This window comes from Lichenostomus cassidix, chromosome 8 (assembly GCF_008360975.1).
Source record: "Lichenostomus cassidix isolate B80296 chromosome 8, HeHo_3.0, whole genome shotgun sequence".
NCBI lineage: Eukaryota > Metazoa > Chordata > Aves > Passeriformes > Meliphagidae > Lichenostomus > Lichenostomus cassidix.
In genome coordinates this window covers 12,725,096-12,747,609 of record NC_139489.1, presented here as the reverse complement: position 1 = coordinate 12,747,609, position 22,514 = coordinate 12,725,096, and the positions used below count along the sequence as shown (strand labels likewise).

At 37.5% G+C, this 22,514-nt stretch overlaps 1 protein-coding gene across 16 annotated transcripts in view; it reads right to left on the bottom strand.

The window, feature by feature from the left end:
• The window catches only part of ADGRL2 (adhesion G protein-coupled receptor L2), a 381,333-nt gene that overhangs the window by 124,371 nt on the left and 234,448 nt on the right, over positions 1-22,514 (bottom strand). The window lies entirely within an intron of this gene.

Sequence of the window (22,514 nt, the reverse complement as noted above, 5' to 3'; positions counted from 1 at the left end):
CTGACAAAACACCCTGTTTGGTGAGGCAGCCCCCTCATATGACTCCACAGTTAGCTGTATCGCTTCACAATAAACACCTTCAGAGAAATGGGAATAAACAGTGGATGAGACCTTCTCCTGTCATTAGCCTCGGACAAGATTTGTCTCCTGCTGAGAAATACTAACTGAACTGCTCCTGTAAGCGACACACCAAAGGAAGAATTCTTAAAGCTATCATTTGCATTTGAAAATATAATTACAGTGATAGAGTGCAGTAGCTGTGGTAGAAGATTTGACAGCAGAGTGCTCCCTTTTGCTAATGACTCTATTCTCTCACCAGCCAGCTGAGTAACTACACACATCCTCTTCCATATCTCACTGTGTGAAGCTAGGTCATGCTTCAGTCCTGACTGTTAAGAGTTTGGGAAGCTAGAGAAAAATTAACATCCATAGAAGAACAAATTATTTTTAAGTAGAAAGCTGGCTCTACATACTACAGATATGTGAAACAACTGGAGAACAGTGAACACTGCAGCAATCACAGATGCAAAGGGCTGAGCCCAGTGTCACATCGGCTCGGTCTTTCCGAGATGAACGAACAGGACTGTGTGGATGTATTGCTGAGATAAACCATGTAACAATGACAATGTAAAAATTTAAGAGGCAGAATCCAAGGGCCACTTATGATTCTTATGAGTACTAGAGCATGTTAAGGGCTTTAAAAATACATTTACCCTTTTGGCAAGGAGATGTGGAAAGGATGAAGAGCACAAAATGCCAGATACAGAAATTCTATGAAATGTAGATAATTTTCAGAAGTAGAAAGTGTATATTAGTCAATGTTAATCTTAATCAATGATGTGTTTGTTCCCTGAGCACACAAACAGCAACAAGACTGACACTCAGTTTTTTTCCCCAAGGAGACAAAGACAGGAATTAACAGAAAACATTATGGAACAATTTCTCCGGCTCTCAATGAAGACAGTGTAACTGTGTAGATTATTGAACAGCCAAGCAAGTTTCTTTACTTGGCTACTCCTTTGGAAAAGTGGAAGCATCCCTCTCACAATGCAAGAGTGCTTGTGATTCCTCACATGGGGAAATGAAAGAAAACTGACATCTGAGACCAAATGATTTTATGTTTATTTATACATAAAAATGAGCATTTTTTCCAGTTTCCAACTACAGACAGGTGCTCTTCAGTCACAGACACTTTTTTCCACACATATTTCAACAAGGAGCAGGTAACAGCAAACCCAGCATGGCTCTCCCTGGCACACACTCGTGCCTTGATGCAAAAGGGGTGACCTTAATTTAGATGGTGATACAGGACAATGCTGAGGAGGTTATGAAGAGACAGTCCCATTGTAGCTCTAGACCTTTTACACTGGGCTGAGACTCTTTTGCAACTAAAAGAAAATAAATCTAAAAGTCCACAAAGGATGCACTGCATTCAGCAGAAATTAAAATTGCAAAGGAGCTCCTGCTGAGTTAAGAAGAAAAAATTGCCACCATGATCTCCAGAAAAAAGCCCTGGAGATAGTTCAACTAGAAGCTTGGGAAGAGTTTGGATTAATTTTTCACCTGTAGCACCCAAAGGAAAAATCATAAAACTATTTCACACACACTACAGACTAATCAGCATAATTTCAGTAAGCAATAAGATAATCCAAGAGAATAGGTGATGAATAATAATGGCTAAAAGTGAAATTAAATCAGCCTTCTGATTGCTCCCAGTCTGTCCAGAAGATTTGGACTTCCTAAGACTCCAGTTTTATCATTATTTCTATAACATATCACTACATTCCCAGATTTTGAGACATCTTTCTTCAGCTTCAAGTAGATACTGACATACCTGTGCTTTATCATTCTCAAAGTCATCACAACCTTGTGGGCCTTTTTAAATTGGAGGGGGGAGGAAAGAGTTATGTTAAAAATAAAAACAATAATCAAAGCATCACTTGCGGTAAGACCCAGCATCTCCCTAGGAAATAGTTGCAAAATGTATGCCAAATACTTTTCTTTTTATTTTTTTTTCAATTGAGTAAGAGTTCTTGACCTTCTAAACTGACTTAGCTACTTTTATAAGGACCTATGGTTTCTGAAAAGATGTTGATGTACTTGTAATACCAAAACCAGCAGAAACTATTCAATTAAGAAGAAATTGAGAGCATTTTAAAGGACAAATTTAAGTGTTTTGTGCAATATATTGTTCTCTTTAGGTTGCTGTACCCTACAGACATAGAATTAAACTCAGTGTGTTGCTGCAAAAAGAATTCAAAATAAACTAACCAGCCCCTACCAGATTATCAGTAACACATGTTTTTCCAAAAACCCAAGAAAAAAATGAAACCATGTTTGAAAACTGATGCAACAGGGTATGGGTTTGCTTCTTTTCTTTTGAATAAGTTAACATGTTCACAGCAAACAAATTTTAATGGAGCCTCTGAATTGAGAAACTCTGCGTGGCTCCAAGTAAAAGAACAGTGCAGTTCCAACCATTCATCAGCATAACAAAAGCTAAACCTGAGAAAGGCATCCAGACAGGAGCTGGAGCCAGAGAGCACTTGGACTAAAGACTCTGCTGTCAGCCACGTCCTTCTGACCATCCATCTATCAGTGATACAGAGACTGGCGGTGGCATCTCACAACAACAAATCCCAAACCAAACGAGTAGAAGCAGGAAAAGATGTATTAAGTTACTTCTTTGTAAACAGAAAAAGGAGATCGCAGCGAGTGGCTGTCCTGCGCAAATAAGTTACTTCCCCTCAGACCTTAATAAACCTTTTCTCTGCATCGCTGGCTGCTTGTGGGTGGGGCAGAGAGAAACTCCCTAGAGCAAAACCTTGCTTGAATTTCAGAGTGCAATAGAAGCTGCCCAGAAAATTTCAGTTGTAACTTAAATCCCTACCTCTGGGCCATACTGCAATCTCCCACAGGAAAAAAACCCGAACCCCTGCTGGAAGTAGAGTGGTTCACCTTGTTAAGATTCTTCTCAAATGCACTCTTAAAGAAGGCTAGATCAGGAATAGAAATGTTAATGTTCAAACCTGTACACTGCAAAGGTGCTGGGCATCTCTTCATACTGTATTCATAAGCTGTGCTCCAAGTCCCAAATATCTTAGTGCCCCTGCCTCGCTTCCTTGTTCTTCTGTGCTTCTGAAACTTCTTACAGACGGAACACGACCGCTGCAGAATACACGCCACTCTTGGCCATCCCTCTCCCCGCAACATTGCTCAAGAGCACCCCAGAGATAAGAGAAAGCTGCTCCAAGCATGCTCCTTGAAATACTTTTATCTTTGAAGAGAAAGACCTCTAAAGGACTGCTGCATCCCAACTCTACTCTGTTTAACCTTCCCAAGGTTTTATTTTCAAAAGCCAAAAAAGGGTCTTTTAAGAGCCTCCGGACAACTGACACAGCATGCTCAAAAGCTGCCTTTTCCCTCCTGTTCTACTCAGCTTTTCAGGCAATTAAGACAAAGGAGAACACAGAGATCTCTCCAGCTACGCAAGGATGTTTTTCTTTAGCTAAAAGTCACTCAGACTAATGCTGATATATTTTAGAGTATAGTGCTTAATTTTCCAAATCATTTTAGAAACACCGCAGAGCACTAGCAACCTCAGTGAAGCTTTAACATCCCCATTACAGAAATAAAATTTATACTAGCTTTACAGATGATGAGGCACAGAGAGATAAGGAACATCAGGCATAGCTGCACAGCTCGCACATGCAAGGAATTAGCAGGACCAGGCAGTCCTTCTTATAAATCCTGTGTGACCTACCTTGCCACACATGCAGCACCCCCCGCTGCCTTTCATAACCCAGTTTATGAAACTAAGTAATTCTGTAATATATATGAGCCATTCTGCAGAGGAAAGGAGGGGCAAAAGAAGGCAAGGGTGAATAGAAATATATTCATACAATGTAATAGACTACTTAGTCTCCTGAGAAATCATGTGTCCATGTGCTTTCTCATCATGAGGTTTTCCCAATTTAAAAAAATGAAGAAGTTAAACTTCCTATAATCTGTAACACAAGAATTTAATTAGTGAAGTGTGATTAGTAAAACTGTCTAAGCTGCATCAGAAAAATACTCGAATGAGACTAATACTGTTTACGATCCAAGAGCCACCATTTTCTATGTATCTGCAATGAGATCCAGTCCTGGTTTTCAACACTGAACGTATCTTCAGATGCATTCAATGCGAGTTATTCCTAGGTTTTCAATATGCTTATTCAAAAATTGATTTACATTAATAACTCCACATTAGTGCTACAGTACCAGATTGTAGAAAATCTGGTTGTGAGTTTTAGCTATGAGACCTTACAAAAAAAGCCCTGAAGACAAGCAAGACTCTGTGCTAATCTGGTTAGCTTCCTTCTACTACCTATGGTAAACAATCAATGCCAGATCTGCTCCAATAAAACCAGCTGCATATTGCAAGGAGAAAGGAAAGGCTAACTCTGCTCCATCTAAAATGGCTAACAAAGGCTTCTTTTCCATTAAAAGCAATTTAATGCTCAAAAGGTAGCAGGGAGTCTTATCTACGCTTCTGTATTCAACAGTTCCTATTAATTGTCACCTTGAACACTGGATTTCTAACCCAAAACATTTTTTCCCAAATTACATGGAAGGAATACAGTATGAGGGAAGGGAATAATACAGTAAGAACAAGACTTGACCAAGGTCATCCAATCTTGCTACAAAAAAATTACTTCAATGCATTCAGCTTCACTGTGCGCTGAGGTTACATGCTCGTGCCTGAGGAATGCCTGAAACAGTGAGCAATAAATGTGTATCCTAAATTGACCAAGACCCCAGAAACATCCACCCCACACCAGCCTGAGCTCCCAGCTAATCAGAGTAACAGATCATTCAAAATACCCAATCTACCTATGCAAGACATGACACTAAAGAGTGTACTGACACTATTTTAACACTGGAACATCACAATTTAGTCTGTCAGTCCCCAGCACCTCAGTGGTCTACCACAATCATTCACAGAGAAAATAAACAGGATTTGAGAGGAAATAGACAAAGATTTCATTTCTCATCAGCACTCTAGTTCAGCCTGGCCTCGCTCTCCTGTTTTACAGACATGTTACACAGCGGTCCATTCCCAACAAGCCAGCTTTGCCCCTTGTTAACACAGGATAAAGCCTGGTCACTCTAGGGAGTTTTCATTCAATAAGCCAGCAAAGTAAACCTTTGCTGGTGCTAATAAGAATGGCTTTTTTTTTGGCTCCAGGCACTCTCCTTTTGCCATGTCTGAATTTCTCTTTTTGCCTTTGACAAATGCTCAGAATCAAGGGGGGGTGGGGGCGGATGGGGGGTGTCACTCAATCCTCATTGCAAATTCCCCATATTTCACCTGAATTGACACCACGCTGCTACACGAGACCACCTCCACTCAAGCAGTGCAGGTAAAACCTTTCTACCACTTCTGCCCTCCATGTCACTACAGCTTCCTGGGGACTCAAAGATAAATCCCTGCCACCCAAAGAAGGGGGAGGGAAAGGGATGCTGTAAGTCAATTACAACCGTTATCGGCTGTAATATCTTAGTGTCATGCTGAGCATGTTAAATATGCTGATCACTGTGGACACCAGAGGCACAGTCTGAGGCTGTTTGCCATTCTCTTCATTAAACTGCAAAACAAATAGCTCTCATTTTCAAACCTATGTAGGACAGATTTTATGAACATCAAAAATAAACAAGAAAATAATGAGTATCTGTAAAAAAACACCGAGAACCATATGACAAACCTAAAGCAGCAATTGTAACAGCTGAAGAAAATTCAAAGGCTTTTCAAACTTCTCAGAAAAGAGAAATCCTCAGAATAATCTGTTTATATTAAAGATCTCATTTCTTTCCCTTCGAAAAAAAAATCACTAGACTAACATCAACCAAAGGCACAGCAGTCTTGTAAGACAGGAAACTGTTAGTTGACAGCCTTGACAAGGCTTTGCAAAGACCCGTATTTCTCAAAGCTGTTATGCCACTTAGCTGATCTCTCTTTTTTTGCCTTCTTCCCCTCCACTGTTTTTCACAGCCGAGAACTTGTTTGAAGTGGAAGTAGACTGAGAAACAAAACAAACAGAACAAAGTCCTGGCACTGTGGTCAGACATGTAGGTACCTGTGAGGCGACATGGTGTTTCTCTAATTGACTGCAAGGATTTCAACACACCTGATCAGCTTTATGGCCGCTAGGCCCCGGGCTTAGGCAGAGAGATGAGTTCTGATATCAAATACTGAATCCAGCTCTGGGGCCCCCAAGATAAGAATTATGTGGATGTGTTGGAGCAGGTCCAGAGGAGGCCAGAAAGATGGTCAGAGGGCTGGAGCACCTTTCCCATGCAGATGGGCTGAGAGAGTTGGTGCTGTTCAGCCTGGAGAAAAATAGGTTCTGGAGAGACCTTATAGTAGCTTTCTAGTACTTAAAGGGACACATGAGAGCTGGAAAGGGAGTTTTTACAAGGGCCTGCAGCAATAGGACAAGGGGGAATGGCTCTAAACTGAAAGAGGGTAAATACAGAGTAGATGTTTGGAAGCTTCTCTTCACTATGAGAGTGGTGAGGCACTGGAATGAGGTTGCTGATGCCATATCTCTGGAAGTGTTTAAGGCCAGGTTGGATGGGGCTTTGAGCAACCTGGTCTAGCAGCAGGTGTCCCTGCCCATCGAAGCAGGGTTGGAACCAGACAATAACTTAAGGTCCCTTCCAACCCAAACTGTTCCAGGATTCTGTAAGACAACTCTGCAGAGCAGCACAAAGCCAGCAAAACACCCACGAGTTACTAACTTCCAAAATAAAATCAAATTACCGGCAAGAGCAGACAAGAACACATTTTTATCCATGCATGTACAGCACTTTAATCCATGCTATACCTGGGTTAATGGGGGCTGCATAGCCCCAACACACTGGATCTGTTGGGGGATATCTGTGCTGCAGCCTCGGCATTTGATATTCATGCACAAACCCCAGTTTGGTAGCACCAATTTCCTGAAAACTACTGCACTGAAAACTTATTTTTCTGGGCATGTGCCAAGGAATATTATCAAAAAGATTCATGAAGGTGCTGGTTTAACATCCATTTTAATGCATCCATTTTCTATCAGTTGTACTTATGATCATATTAAGTAGTCTGTATTCAATATAAATGACATTGTTCCAGTTTCACGAACGAGCTTGAGTCTGCAGCAAAATCACTTTTGATTATTTTAAAAAGTTCTATCAAAACCCTTTGTTATTACCAGAGAAATATCAACTCTTTATAAGCAATTGAAAAATATTTACCATTTTAAAGAGTCAGAAGCAGTAGGCATACAGATATAGTCACCAGGTGCCGGGTGTAGGTTGGGCAGATCTTTGCTTAGAGAGGAATATTGTTCTAATGTTAACATCTGTGAGTCCATGGCCTAATCATTGTGCAGTGAAATATGAATCAAAATCAATGGTGGCACCTAAGATGTAATCTCTGCTGTGTTTGGCTCACTGCACTGAATCCTTGACTCATAAATCATTGTTACTAGCCATTCAGTGAAATCAATATTCAGATTCCCTCTTGGTCTATACATATGACCACTAAATGAAATAATAATGACCAAAATCTGTCATATATCAGGTTATCAATATTACCAAAAGGGTTTTCTTGGGAGCAATGAGGTAATCTAGGATAAAATACATCAGAGGAGCATGTAAGGAAATGCGAAAAACCTGTGACTACATATAGACAGCAGGAAAAAGGTATTTTTAAATATTTCTTCTTCCATCATATGCTCAAGTATTAGAATTTATCATAGCATCACAATGATGCATTTTATGAAAGACCATTTCAATAATGCATGCTTTTAATCATGTTTTAAAACAAGCCGTACCGAAGCATTTTTCTTTTTAATCTTTCAAATAACCATTCTTAAGTTATTCCTAGTTTTGTTTTTCTTCTCTGAAGCACAATTAATATTACAATGATCAGAGAGTAGTGTTTTCTTTCCTGCACCCTGATAAGATGTTTAGAAGACTACATTTTAATTCCACTAAGAATCACGACTGCCAAACAAACTTCCAGGAGTAATTCCATAAAGCTGCATTTTCCAAACCATTTACAAACCATTTATTCATTAAAAGGTAGTGGCTCATGTCTTGCACAGAAACCTGAGAAGCGCTGTGTGCTACCATCCCATACTTGGCCATAAGCCACAACAAAATTTCTAATTTTGACAACGGAAGAAGGGAAGAAGTCCTTAACTGCTTTCTAAGCAGACAAGAGATTCTCCCAGGCAATTATGACTTACAGTTGGAAATTCCACTGAATTTATGTAAGCCTTTGGAGGACTTCTGCATGGAGTTCCTAAGTACAAAAGTAAGCAGAGTGCCAGAAGTCACATCTTTCAGGGTCACCACTGTCACGTACCAGTAGCACTTAGAAGGCTGAAAACTAAAATAATGAAATAAAAATCAACAAACTCCTTGTTTTTCTCCCCTTGTAACTGACTTTTCTCATACACACATTCATGGCAAAACAAGAACTCAGGGGTGAGAAGCCCTGTATGACAGTCCTGCACACACTGCACTGACTCTCTTCCTTGCACCTACACACAAATATACTACTGAATTACACACCTACTGCTTGCACATCGTCAAGGAGGTGAGGAATGTATGCAATAAATTTGGCAAATAAATCTTCAGAATCTATGCAGAAAGGGCCTGATTCTGCAATGAAACAAAGGATTCAATTCTCTTACTACATGGGCTCTGTAAGGACATACAAGTTGCCGAGGTGCATAATGGTGCAACTGCAGTTAAGAGTATTTTCTTGTACAATTTAATAAGCAATGAACATTCAGGTGACTATTCTTAACTTTTCAAGACAGCTGAAAAAGTACCAGTCATTCATCAGAGGTGCAACATTCTTTCAGTTAGGAAAAACTGGGCTTTCTTATTTATTCAAACTACAATAGAAAAATAGAAATTATTTCACCTAATTTTTTTTATTCCTTTTGTAGAAAGTCTAAGTCAGGAAACAATAATGCTTACATTTTGAGAAGTTCAAAGCAAGAAGAGTGCTAAATTATAATTCAGCAAAAAGACTCCTTCTATCTGCATATACCACTGTTTAAACTCTTCTCCCAAGCAGCCTACATAACATTTTCTCTTCTGAAGAGAAAAAAAGAAAAAAAAAGCCCATGTATTGGAGAAACAGGGAAGGTCTCTTCCATGCATGGTGAAAAGGGAAGTGAGAAGTGATATATTTTAAATATTAAACAAAGTGGAATATGGGTTATCTCCAGCACTGCCAAGCCAGCCACCACGAGCACTTGAGGACAAAGTATCCTGAAATTGCTTTCATGGGAAGAATTTTTAAAAAGAATGAATACTTTTTAAAGTATTCAAGAGAATGAACTCTTTCCATTGGAGTGACTGAAAACATTATATTTCCTGTACATTTTAATTTTTTTAAAAATCATCCATACAGCACAAATGAAATTTAAGATAAATTTTTAACACATTTTTTAGCAGCAATGTGACCTCTGATATTCTGTGGTTTCATCAAGCAGACCAAGAACTCTGTGCCACACATTTACAATTTCTTTTAAATAATATAGCTCTTGGTGGCTCAATGTGACAATGACACTGTTACTTTGGAAAAAAATCATATTTTTCTTTAATTAGTTTACATTATGATTTTAGATGGTAATTTATTTAGCCTTTCATAATTACAAATACTTATTGGCTTTTATTTTGTATTCTTTTATGAGAAATTAGAGAGAATTGCTTTTTATTAAAACCCTTCTCTTCATACATTCTGCTGCAGTTCATGAACTGTATGTGCAACTGAAGAAAAAAATAAATCTACATTTGTCTATCAACAGTATTTATAAGTGAGAGAGTGGAAAGATTACAAAATTTTAATAAGAACATTATATTATAGTAGCAATAATCTAGGTGTTTTACTGGGAAGTGAAGTGGATTACCGTAAATGAAATTTTTAAATGTCCTTTCCATTTTACAGATAACACAAAATGACTCTTTTCATGTCTCCAGCGATAAGGATACATGTGCCACACATTTAAATAGTGCCTTCACCCTATCCAACCCTGCTCATGAATTAATAATTCAGTGACATTAATACAAGAAGATAAATGATAAAGAGGTTATAGCAAAAGGGCCAGTGGTACACATATACTTCTTTTAAAACAGCTAATACCTCTCTGCCAATTACAGTTAGAACTTTTTTACAGTTTTCAATGGCATTTTTACAATCTAAATAGCAGCTTATGCACACACAATTTCACACAACTCAAGCTTAATAAATCTCCTGCTGCTACCAAACAATCATTCTGGGGGATTAAAGTGCAACATCTGCTAACATTAATAAGCATTTTACATAGCAATATGTATAAAAGCAGTTGCTATCAGTCTTCTGAAAAAGCTTCCAGACTGGTTTGGCATAAATTATACCTTTATCGTTCAACTGGTAACCTTAGCTTACGGCAACAATAAGGTACCTATAATGCTATCTAGCTGGAAAACCCAACGAAATTATATACTGACTACCGTTATCCTTTGTAGTGGAACAATTTCCAAAATACTTGAAAAATAAACAAAAAAATGTATGTATGCAAAGAATTTCAGGTAAGAACCTGGTAAAGTCACATAATTTCAATACTTAGAAGAAACCAAAGCTATCAGTCTGTTGGCAAGAGACAATTTCTCTCCTAATACCAGCTATAACTTTCTAATCCACCTTGGGCTGTTAAAATTTTTATTTGTATTTCTACCAAAGCAGCATCTACTGTGAAAGAATGCATGCCTTTCCAAGGAGTAAAATAAATATCAGGGGGTTTATTTAATTAGGAATTCCAGCATACATTTTTAGGTAGAATTTGGCAAATGAGCATGCTTTGGAGTCGAGAGACGTGTAACATCAGCTCGAGCCAAGAACACAGTTGGCAAAAGCGGCACAAACTTTTCCTTGCAGCCCTGCCAAGGCAACTCAAGCCCTGCAGTTCAGCTGTGGACAGCCGAATGCCAGAGCCTGCCAATCACCCTTCTCTGGAGTGAAGAAAATGAACAAAGTCATAGTCTAGCTTTTAAAAAAACAGAGGTAGAGTATTTCAGGCTCTTGCTGTGTAAGCCCTACAATTCTAGTATTTTTTAGAAACTCAAAAGAATCAGTAGTCAATTTTGCAATAATAGATACGATAACACTTAGAGTACCTTTTAATAGCACCCCAAGATAATTTTGTAGTGTGGACACGTGGGCCAGTATCTGCAAACTCATTTCTTTCTTTCATGAAAGAATAGATTTGTATTAAAAATATCCATTTATATTAAAGAACAGCAAACTGGATCAAATACATATGTAGAAAATATTTAGTACTCTACTTTTAATCATCAATTAATATCCCCCAATTTACATTATGATTTGCTTGAACAGGATTGTTTTACCATCATTTTTAAAGTCAAAACATTGCTATAAAAATTACTATTATCGTATTCTCCTGACATCGCCCACATTCTTATTTGACACGTTTTAAGAGAGATGAAGAAAATCAAAGCAATAAGATAATAAAAGATTCCAGCAATGCCAGTGCTTGACAACTAACACTCAGGGCCTTTTGATGATATCAGGCTTTAAAAGTACCCAGAACTAGGGCTGAAGCCAGGCTTAGATGAGAAAAAACAGTCATTTAAGGACAGAAGGGAAAAGCTTAAAACAAAAGGGAAGTACATTTAGTATCTACTTTTGCTCAAACCGATGGTTTCTTTAGGCTGAAGTCTGCACCTGAAATTCTCATACATATTTCAAAGATCGGAATCACTATTGCCAGAGGAAGCACATGAGGATTAAGAGCCCAGGTGTCTCAGTGCCACAAACAGTCTTTCTTAAATACAGCTTGAATTTTAGATTACCATTTTAAAATAAGTTTTTATTAAGTAACTGTGTGCTGCCTGTAAAAACACAGTTTCACATTAAAGTGACAATTTCTTCCTTTTTTTTTATTTTAGAATAAAACTCTACTGGCACATGATTTTCTTTTCAGGCTATTCCTCCGCCTGCACTCGAATTCTCACATCAGACATATCCCTGCCATGTGCCAGCCTAACATGTTCTGGAAGATTTACTGCTGCTGTGACAGTCTCATGGCTATTTCAAATCCAGGTCACAACTTTCCAGTTACTTAGATTAACATTTGCAATTTAATCTATTTTAACACAAGAATTCAACAGCGCTGAGACAAAAATGAGGTGACTTTTTTGCTCAAAGATGACTGAATATTAAACATGAAATTTAACAGGTTGTAATCATAACAGTTTGTAAACACTGTAATATATATGTCTGCCCTAATTTAGTAAGATGGAATTCTCACACAACACTCATCAAACTGAGCACAAAAAAATTGTTCTGGCATTTCACTAAATTAAAATCTTCAGTCCCCACAGCCAGAATACACAAATTTAGATTTTATTAATACCTTAAATCAAACTCACTTCTATGAAAGGCAATTTACAAGTCATCTTCTCTTCCGACAGCCAAGAACAGAACAGGGTCTTAAGCATATTTTTACAGACACTTTGATGATACTCTAACCTTTTGGTCTGATTGCTACTTTCAACAAAAATAGCGTTTTCTTTGAAATCCAGAAAACTCTTGTTTTCATGAATATAGCTTTAAGCTTTCAGTGACAGAGTGGCTGACAGCTCAACAGATAGAAAGGAAATTTAAGAAAAGCTGTCCCTGTTAAGAAAATGCATGCCATTTTACCAGCTTCATATTCAGCAATCTGAAAACCTCCAAATTTAATCTAGATCACCAGATTTCACACCTTGCCCAAAGATATTGTATTGTGCCAAACCTTCACACTCACAAAACCATGCAATTTATACACATGCTCAGCAAGCCACCTTGCTTTAACTTGTGCTCTATGTACTTTAATATTTTAAACTCCTAACACTAAATAACACCATCAGCACTCAGCATTACAGGCACTTCTGCAATAGATTGCAAATCAGATGCACAATGAAATCCTCATCATCAGGTAGACTCCCCCGTGCTGCCAGTTACTCACCAGAAATCAGTGAGAGTCACACCATGGGGCTGGGAGGAAATAAGGAAAGATTGAAAAAAAAAAAGGGAAAAAAATAAAAACGCAAGTGAGCAGGCAGAGTGGGAAGACGGCATTCCCCGCAGCTAGTTTCGAGTGCAGAGGAAGCGGGAAAGCCCTTGGGTAGGGCGTAGAAGGAAAGCAAGCAGATGGAAAAGGGAAGGCCTAAGGACAGGAGCCGCTGCAGAGCAGGCAGGCTCACCCTGCCGGCACAGGTCGGGGAGCCTGGGAGAAATAAAGGGAAATAAAGAGAAAAAAAGAGAAATAAAGAGAAATGAAATAAAGAGAAATAAAGAGGGGATTGAGGGAGTGGAGGCAGACTGACAAGTGAAGGAATGCAAGTCAACGGGGATCAGAAAACAGGCGGCACCGCACAGAAAAGGGAGAGACCTGCTTGCATGAAATATCTGAGCGTAATTGGATTTCCTGCAAGCACACTGCCAGCAGCCAGGATCAGCTGCCACACTCCCATAACCCAGCGTACAGAACTTTCTCCTCTCCAGGACACAACTGCAACAAACGCAGACTGCAACTCTTTGCTTCTGAACCCAGATGAAAAGCCCAGCAATCCACGTGAGAACGCACAGAATTGTCTGGGCAATGAGTCAAAGCAGAAATAAATGTGGAGACAGAGAACAGGACCATGGGCACTCGATGCTACAAGAGGGCATTGCACACCTGCAATGAGATGTACATCTGCATCTCTACCTGCACACAGGGATTTTGAAACATTTGCTATGCTGCAAGTAATGATTTCCTATAAATGACTGATGATTTCACAGTGCCACAGCAATATTCTATAAGTGGCTGATGATTTCATAATGTCATCATCATAACAGTATTAATTAAAAAAAAGCTGACCACAATTTCAACACATCTATTGCCCATTCTGGGACTGATTTTTTTTTGTTGTTGTTTGCTTGTTTGTTTAAAAATCAAATCCAGAAGAGGTTGTGACAGTAATAAGTGTACAGCTTACTTATGGGTCACTATTGGGCTGAACTAAGATTTTATTTCTGGAAGAAAAAAAGAAAGACAGGAAGATGAATAATACAGTTGAAAATGGAAAGGAAAATACAAGTCAACCTAAAATCCATCTTCTCAGATATGTAAGAAGCGACAGACAGAGGCATGACAGAACACTTCACCTGACGCTGCCTGGTTATCAACATACTCTCCAAAAGTTACTCAGTTTTATTTTAATATCTCTTCAGTCAAAAGGCGATTTGGCATTTTTGACCTAAAAATAGCAGATTTATAGACCTTTAAAAATAAAAATATCTAGTCCAAGACTACCATGGTGTACAATAAAAGAAGAGCTTGCAGCAAGCACAGTGTAATTTTTCAGCAGTTAGGAATTTTACCCCAATGATTACTTGTCTCTAAAATAAAAAAAACAAATTCACTGTGACAGTATTATTTTAGAACAGCTAAATAAGTACCAATTTTTAGCTTTCCCACAGTGTTGTTATTTACCAACTAGAACATGTAGCTGTACTGTCCAGCTGGCTGAGAGCAGAATGAAGGATCCTGGCTAGAAGCAACCTTCATCCATGACTCTGGACCCACATTTTTTCTCCTGATCTCACAACTTTATCACAAGATAAACTGGACACTTTTTATTTTTAAATAAGTAGCATTTTAATAAAGACCCAGACATACATGTATTCAAGTATATACACATTCATGAGCAGATATTTACTTACTACTGGTAAAACTTTGTTATTATTTAATTCACTTTTGAAAATACTTATACAAAACACAGACTCTAAGAATAGCTTAAGATAGCTAAAACTAAGAATACATTCATCTTACTACTTTCAAATATTTAATTATGCTACTAAATCTTGTATTTCTGTCTAGGAAGATGTTTATCTTGCAATGGCCCTTACTTCCAAACAGTAAATACTGATTGCTTTAACATACACAGAGCACCAATTTCCATACACAGAGCACCAAAACCTGAACTTACACACAAGTCCATTTCCCACTTTTCATTTTTAGCCCCATTCAATAAGCCATAATTACGACTTTTTTGTTTGTGTGTTGTTATTCTCTTACTCATACTGAAGTACAACTCATTAAACTGGGATTGAACAGGCTGTGGTATGGGAGGAAAAATACCACTGCTCTTCCACTAAGGACCAAAACATCAATAATTCAAGTTGATTGGGAAACACTATTCAAGAAGACAATTAATTTTTAAGAATGCGGTAGGGATAGTAACAAACACTGCAAAACAATTTTAAATTTTACAAGACTCATCAACAAAGCTTACAAATATGGTGCTTTTGAAATAATAAAAAAAAATCTACACCTCCTCTTGCTCCAGGTTAAAGGAAAATGGACTCTAGGAAACATTCTGGAATCCAGCCAGCAAAACTACAAGCATTGCCTGTCACCCAAGGTGCTGCACAGTGGCATTCGGCTGCTCCAAGAGAGGATCCCCCCAGAAATAAGCATTCCCTAAAACTGAAGAGCACCTGAGAACCCAACAACTTACAGAAAGAAAGAGAAAACAACACTCTACCAGGCAAAATTAAAAGTGCAAAATACACGGCTCTTCTAAGGTGGCTCCATTTCCTACACCCTCCTAAAACCACATGGACTCCAGAGAAGCCATCGCTTGAGATGCTCCTGCGAGCTTCCCAGGGTGCTCCCACCACTGCCCTGCAGCCCTGGACAGGGAGCACAGCCCAAGCCTCCCCCAGCCCAGCTCACGTGTGTGCCCTTTCCGGGAAGGAAGATAAGTAAATCAGTGTTTCCCATGGAGCACAAGATGAACCTTTCTGCTCGTAAGTGCTCTTACTGTTTCCATAGTGAATGTCATTTACATGAAGGCATTATAAAGGTTCCCACATGAAAATGCATCTCTGGCATAACTACATTCTTTCAAGTTACTTTTCCTCCCACTTGCTATAGTTCTTAGGTGAAAGGAAAATATTGACAAAAACAGGACATGAGGGGGACAAAAGATAACCACAGACTGAAAAACATAAAGCTGTCAAGGCATTTACAATTTTTTTTTAAACTTTAACTCCTCACGGCAACTGGGCAGCCTGAGATCAACTACACAGGGTAAAACACTTTAATTTATAGCCTAAGGGTACTTCCATGTTTAAGAGGAAGGAGCATGTAAAGAAATACAATATCTTTCTCAGCCCGCCTGTTCTTTGAAATGTCTTCATTAAAATGGAGATTTTGACTTTTTGACTGTGAATAACAGAAAAAGGACAAACCTGGTTTCCAAGGATCTTCATCTGCAGACAGCACACGCAAAGCTCCCCCTTCACTCTCACAGTGATCGCAGTTATATATCGCAGGCAGGTTTTCAGGGGGAAGGGCAGATGGGACCACCTCCAGTTCATGATGATTAGCTAAATTAGTCCTAATTACACCTTCGTTTTATCATGAAGCAACTGAGAGAATAGAGCCAAGAATTTGGACCTGCAGGACAGAAGGACTCATACTTTCCCAGACCCACGGGGCAGCCATGGCAGAGAGCACCACTGCATCCACAATGACGACAGCCCATGCCACCAGAGAGCTACAAGGCACAAGCCCACAGTAATAAAGTAGTTCCCTACTTTTTTTTTTTTTGAGGAGGGTGGGAAGGTGTGAAAATCTCTTGTATACATTGGCGTTCAGTGTTTCACCAACACTGCAGGAAAAACACAACTTGTTCAATGGTCAGATGAACCTAAGTGAATGCTGCAGTACAATACCAGGAGCTACTTCTTTGCACCATCTGTGAGCCCCAATAAAATTCCACTCAGCATATTTGCCCAGTTGGTACAGCAGCAGCTAATATTTCATATATGCATAAGACCTGAAGAGTTTTCTTTTAGATAACTTAAATAACGGCTGTAATTAAGTACCTCAGGATATATTAACCTATCTGTGCTGTGCAGAGGTTGTGAACACAGTTGTGCAAACTGCCTAACCACAGCACTGAAACAGCGGCAAATTTTCTCACTGCCCCACGTATTTTTCATAAACCTTACCAATAAATTATAATAATCTGTCAATACTGCAGCTTTATTTGGTGTATTGGTTATTATGTATCTATTTGAAATACAAACAGAAATAAATTATGGGACATCTTCCAGCAGACCTACTAAAAAATTTTAATTTATTTGAGTCTTATGCAATCAACATTAGGACTTTAGTAACTTTTTTTTTTTTTTGTATTGAATAAAAAGAATTGTTTTAAATAATTGTCTCACATGTTGAGTGATCTTCTGTGGAAAATATGTAAGAACTAAGAAATTTATTGACTACAGAATCTTAGCGATATATTACATGTTGGGGGGAAGTAAGCTAAATATAATTAAAATAAACCAAAATTTTCAGTTGGCTATTAATTAGATAGATAAAAGAAAGATGCTGACTTCAATGTTAGTCACCATATTGGTATATTGGGTTTTTTAATTAAATTTTCTTCATAAGGAAGTACTGCTCATCATGCCACTGTCCAAAAATCACTAATCAGAAATAATACTATTAGATGTGCAGATGTAGGAAGGATATATGAATTCTGTACAGGTGACAGAAGCATAAGGAAGAATTTTATTCACAGGTATACTTGAAAGGTTATATTGGTTTTATGTGCTCTGCTCGGCAGATTTTTCAGTCATGAGCCAAGAACTGCTGATTACTTGCATCCCATTTGCCAAATACAAAAGCTTTATTAGTCATAACAGCACGGCTGTTCCAAACAGACAAAGAGATATAAATAATAATAAAAAAGACAGAAGAAGAAAAAGACTTGCCCCTTTTTCAGGGTTAGTTGTCGGTGGGCAGTTAAGTATGACTTAGTGTGGCTTCATTTCTAATGCATGCGACAAGTAAAATGAGTACAGTGTGGATTTGTGCTTTGATTTGTTGTCTTACAAACTGAAGAATACTGATTTTAAGAGGCCATTCATTATGGCATTTGCACAAAAAGAAAAATGGTTAATCTATCTCACATTACACACACATATTCTGAATATGTTTGAGGAGAGCACATAAGGGTAACAATTTGGTAAGAATATTTCTGCATATATTTTCCCCTTTCAAATGTAGAAATTGTATCCCAAAACATTAGACAACTTTTTGAAGGATAAATATGTATAAAACAAATCCACTGTGATCAATTTTATTACTTTTAAAATTAATTATAAATACTTGTAATATTAAAATATGCATACAATGCTTTACCTCTTACTGAATTTTAATGCATTATTCACCCTTTTATTCTAAATACTGGCTTCTTCTTAGCTCGGGTATAACAAGCCAAGCGCTGCCCTCAACAATGCAGTCACAGTTCATGCTCTTAAATCGGCTGGAGCTCCACATTCACCGGGGGGAACATTCATCCTTTTGTGTCTCCTTTTTGCTTACAGACAAAAGATACGATCGCTTTCCACAGTTCAAAATGAATGAAATGTGAAGCCAACCTAAGAACCTACAGGAGTTTGTCTAAAATAGAAAATGCTATTCTTTTTCTAAACACAAAACTAAAGGTAAAGTTCTGGAATTTTGTATCAGATACAACTTGTAAGAGCTACTGGTCACAGATGAATCCATACATTACAACCATGGTTACAAAAAAATGAAGTTTTGAATACTCAGTTTAAAGCAGTTTTGAGGTCCTGGTTATTTTCTAGTAATCCACAAAAAAACACATTTAAGTCCACGTGTAATTTCTACCAGCACATTTTCAGAAATTGAACATTTCATGTCAAAAGAAACATGTACATCTTTTCTCTGATAATAACAATTTAAAACAGATGGGTACAGAATCTTTCTATAGAAACCCTTACACAGAAAACTAATCCAAAGCATCCAGGAAATGTCGTGTCTTATAAATTTAACCAATACTATCACTGCGTGTCTACAAGGTATGGAACTTGTACTGGAAGGTTCTTATACAATAAGAATTGCCGTCTATATATTTTCATAATTTGGAATGACCTTATTATAATTTTGGTACCGGAAATCAGGGAAAGAAAGGTGTTTTGTTTGTTTAAACACTCATTATTTCAGTATTTACTGAATTATAGCCCAAGATATCATCTTAAAATACGTGGCTGTTTCATCACACTCTGCCATGCAGACTGCTGTGCTACTCAATGCAGTTATTCATAAATGACTATATAACCTAATGCATTTTGTTCAATTAGTCCCCATAAGTGTTTTTTATTGACAAAACATAATTTAGTTTTATTAAATGTGACTGGAACATTGCTTCTGCCAAGTAAGTGAGTATTAATGTCTCACTTTTTTGTTTTTTTAAAAAACAGATGGAAAATTTTAAGAATTAAGGAACAGCTTGAATGTCACTTACATGAAAATTGTACAAGTATGACATTATTGTCACTTTTTGTTGCTTGCAGTAGTTTAAAAATTTATCTAAGTTACTTATCACCATAAAAACCTGGCACTAGTGAAAATGTGTTACGCTATAGCTAAAACAAAAAAATTGCATTATTTTATTCAAGTAGGCTCTTCCAATGCAGCATGTAAATTACCATTGTTCTACCTTCAAAATACAAGGCTGTTAAAAATATATCTTAATCCCAGCTGCATTATCCCCAAAACAGAACTAAAGTTACATACACGTCTTGATTTTCATATTGTATTGCAACCTCCACTGAGTGGAACTTCTCAAACATCCCTACCTCACCAGGAAAGAAAAAGACAGACTGTGTAAAGAAAGATTATGTCCATTGCCTCTCCACAATTCCTCAACAAGATTAAATTAACAAACCTCTCTTTCTTCATCATGACTCACACAGCAGTATTTTCCCATGCAAAAAGGATGGTACAACTTTTCAACTCCTAGCACCTATCAAAATCTCTATGAAAGACACAATTTATATATTTTCTGTAAATCTTACCATTATAATCCTATTGGGGTGTAATTGCTGTGGCTAACATTCTTACCCTGTTATGAAAATGCTCAACATAAATGTGGCACTGAGTTGTTAAGATAATACATGATCATGCTGTGAGAGGGTAATACCTATACAATAGCCCTTGCCAATACCATAAATCTCTTTATTAGACAACAACCTATTACAGGAGATCTACTTAACTGTTTCCCTACTTAGAGGGCCATTTGGTGTTACAATAACAAGCTGACTTTTCACATTAGCAAGGATTAGCCAGTATAAATAATAAATTCACACAGAGTTACTACTCTTTCAGATATGGTAAATCTTTCCTGGTGGTTGAAAAGAGAATCCAAACTAAAACTCTAAGACCACGTTAGGCTGAACATACACTACGCTTAAAGTTGTGTTAGCTTAAACTAACAAAAACAAACAAACAAACAACTCTTGGACCAATTTATGCCACAGATTTATTACAGGAGAGCACGTTACGGAGAGCTGTTTCTGTTTTATGGAATGTGCATACATACTGCTTTATTTCCTACCAATATCATAGCAAATCATCTTCAAATTTACTGAACTATTTTCAAGTAAAATGACTGCCACCATTTTTCCAGAGATAAATAGTGCAGAATTCATCTAAGTACCATCTATTATGCTTCTTGCTCAGCAAGCAAAACTGTATTATATATGAATTATTTTCTTCTCTGAAGTCTTAACTTTTTGAAGGATCGCACACTTTCATCATCCTCATAATTACAATACAAATTATAAAGCCTGCAATACACCAGATTACTTCTTTCATTGTGCTACATTAAGGAAAAATAACTACTTAGAATACAAATTTCTGATTCTTCAAGCTAGTTTTTAAGTTACAATTTACAAATAAACTTAGTTTAAGACATTCCTTTCTCTTTGTTGTCAGTATTTATTAAAGCTTAAGACAGAAATACTTACAACTGTTTGTCTGCTTTAGTCCCCCCGACTGTATCAATTCATAATTATATTTGGATGAAACTCATTCACCTCTTTATATTTAAATAGCAAAAAAAGCAAAATTAAGAGTTAGCCTTGCATCAGCAGTCACCTTGATTACAATTCATAACACTGCTTGCTTAAACAGAAAATACTTACCTACTGCTTTCTGGCTACCACACTACTCTGCACGAGATGTGTCGAAGACCTGAAAGTACTCTGCTGTCTCTTTCATGCTGACATGACATTTTTAGAATCTGAGAAGACAGTTTATGCAACAAAAATCTGCTTCCTGTCATACAGAATACCAAAACTGTTCTCTTGCATCTTGACCGGCAAGAATTGTTTTCCTCAGCTCCTTTTTAAACTTTTGATTAAAATGCACTTCTTCGAAATAGGAAGTATTTTTTAACTCAGCTTGTGCTTCCTGATGTTTTAAAATCTTTGCCCACTGTGATTTACTGTTACTGATGGACAGCCTTCTTAAAAGCTGTCTTGCAGAGCCTTTCTGCTCTGCATAACAGAGAAGGCACTGTGAAATGAAATTGTACTTACTGGAAACAATTCAGCCCTCAATGCCTTGATTACTCTGATTATCTCATATACAAGCTCCCTCTGCAGGTAATAATAAGAATGAGCAAAAATATGTGAAAAATGTGGGTAACAGCCGGCATAGGAAACCAAATAATCAGTCATCATTTCAAAGAAACTCCCCCAGAAATCCTTCTCCAATGTTATCCAACATAAGAAGGCAACACAGAAAACATTCTCCTGTTTTTTTCCCAGCTCTGTGTATCTTCTTGTCTCCTTGGAAAGGTTAAATATTCAGCTTTAGTCTTTGCTATATCAAGACACACAAATTTCTTTTTCCAAAGTCACCTAAATGCTTCCAGTGCAGAAAAAGAAGAAAAAAAAAAAAGGGAAAAAAAAAGAATGAAAAGAAAAAAAATTGCTCTCCTTCTCCAGAACTAAACAAAAATGAAAGACCACACCAAACAGTAAAACAAATTCATCCTATCTGATGATGATCCTATCTGATGCATTTCTCTAATAGAAAACCAACCAAACAGAAGCATCCCACATTCTATTTACTGCTGGGAGGTAAAACCTAATGTCACTTTCGGATACAATTACACATGCACTCCACCAAAGTTTAAAATGCAATTGAACTGAATGGTAAGTTACCTTGAAAATTACATTTTTAAAAAAAAGTCCCTATCAACTGAAATCAAATCATGAAGTAACGATGTAGTTTTCATCCAACTGGAAGTAAACTGTTTTTCTTCCAAAAGACACTATTCTTAACCTAAAATGTCTCAAGTTTGTTTGCCATAGTAGCATGAGCTTTCTAGATAAAAATCCCTTCGATGCAAATGGGACAAAGCTTAAATGAATAAAGCTATAAATATTAAGCACATCGTAATTAAGCCTTCATCCTATCTAACCTTTAGCACACACACAAAAAACTGGGAAGCTATCAGGCAACATTAATTTCTCTCCTAACACAGAGAGCATGAACGTACGCCTGTGGTTTTGTTTCTCATACAGAGCCAAATCTCACTTTCTGCAA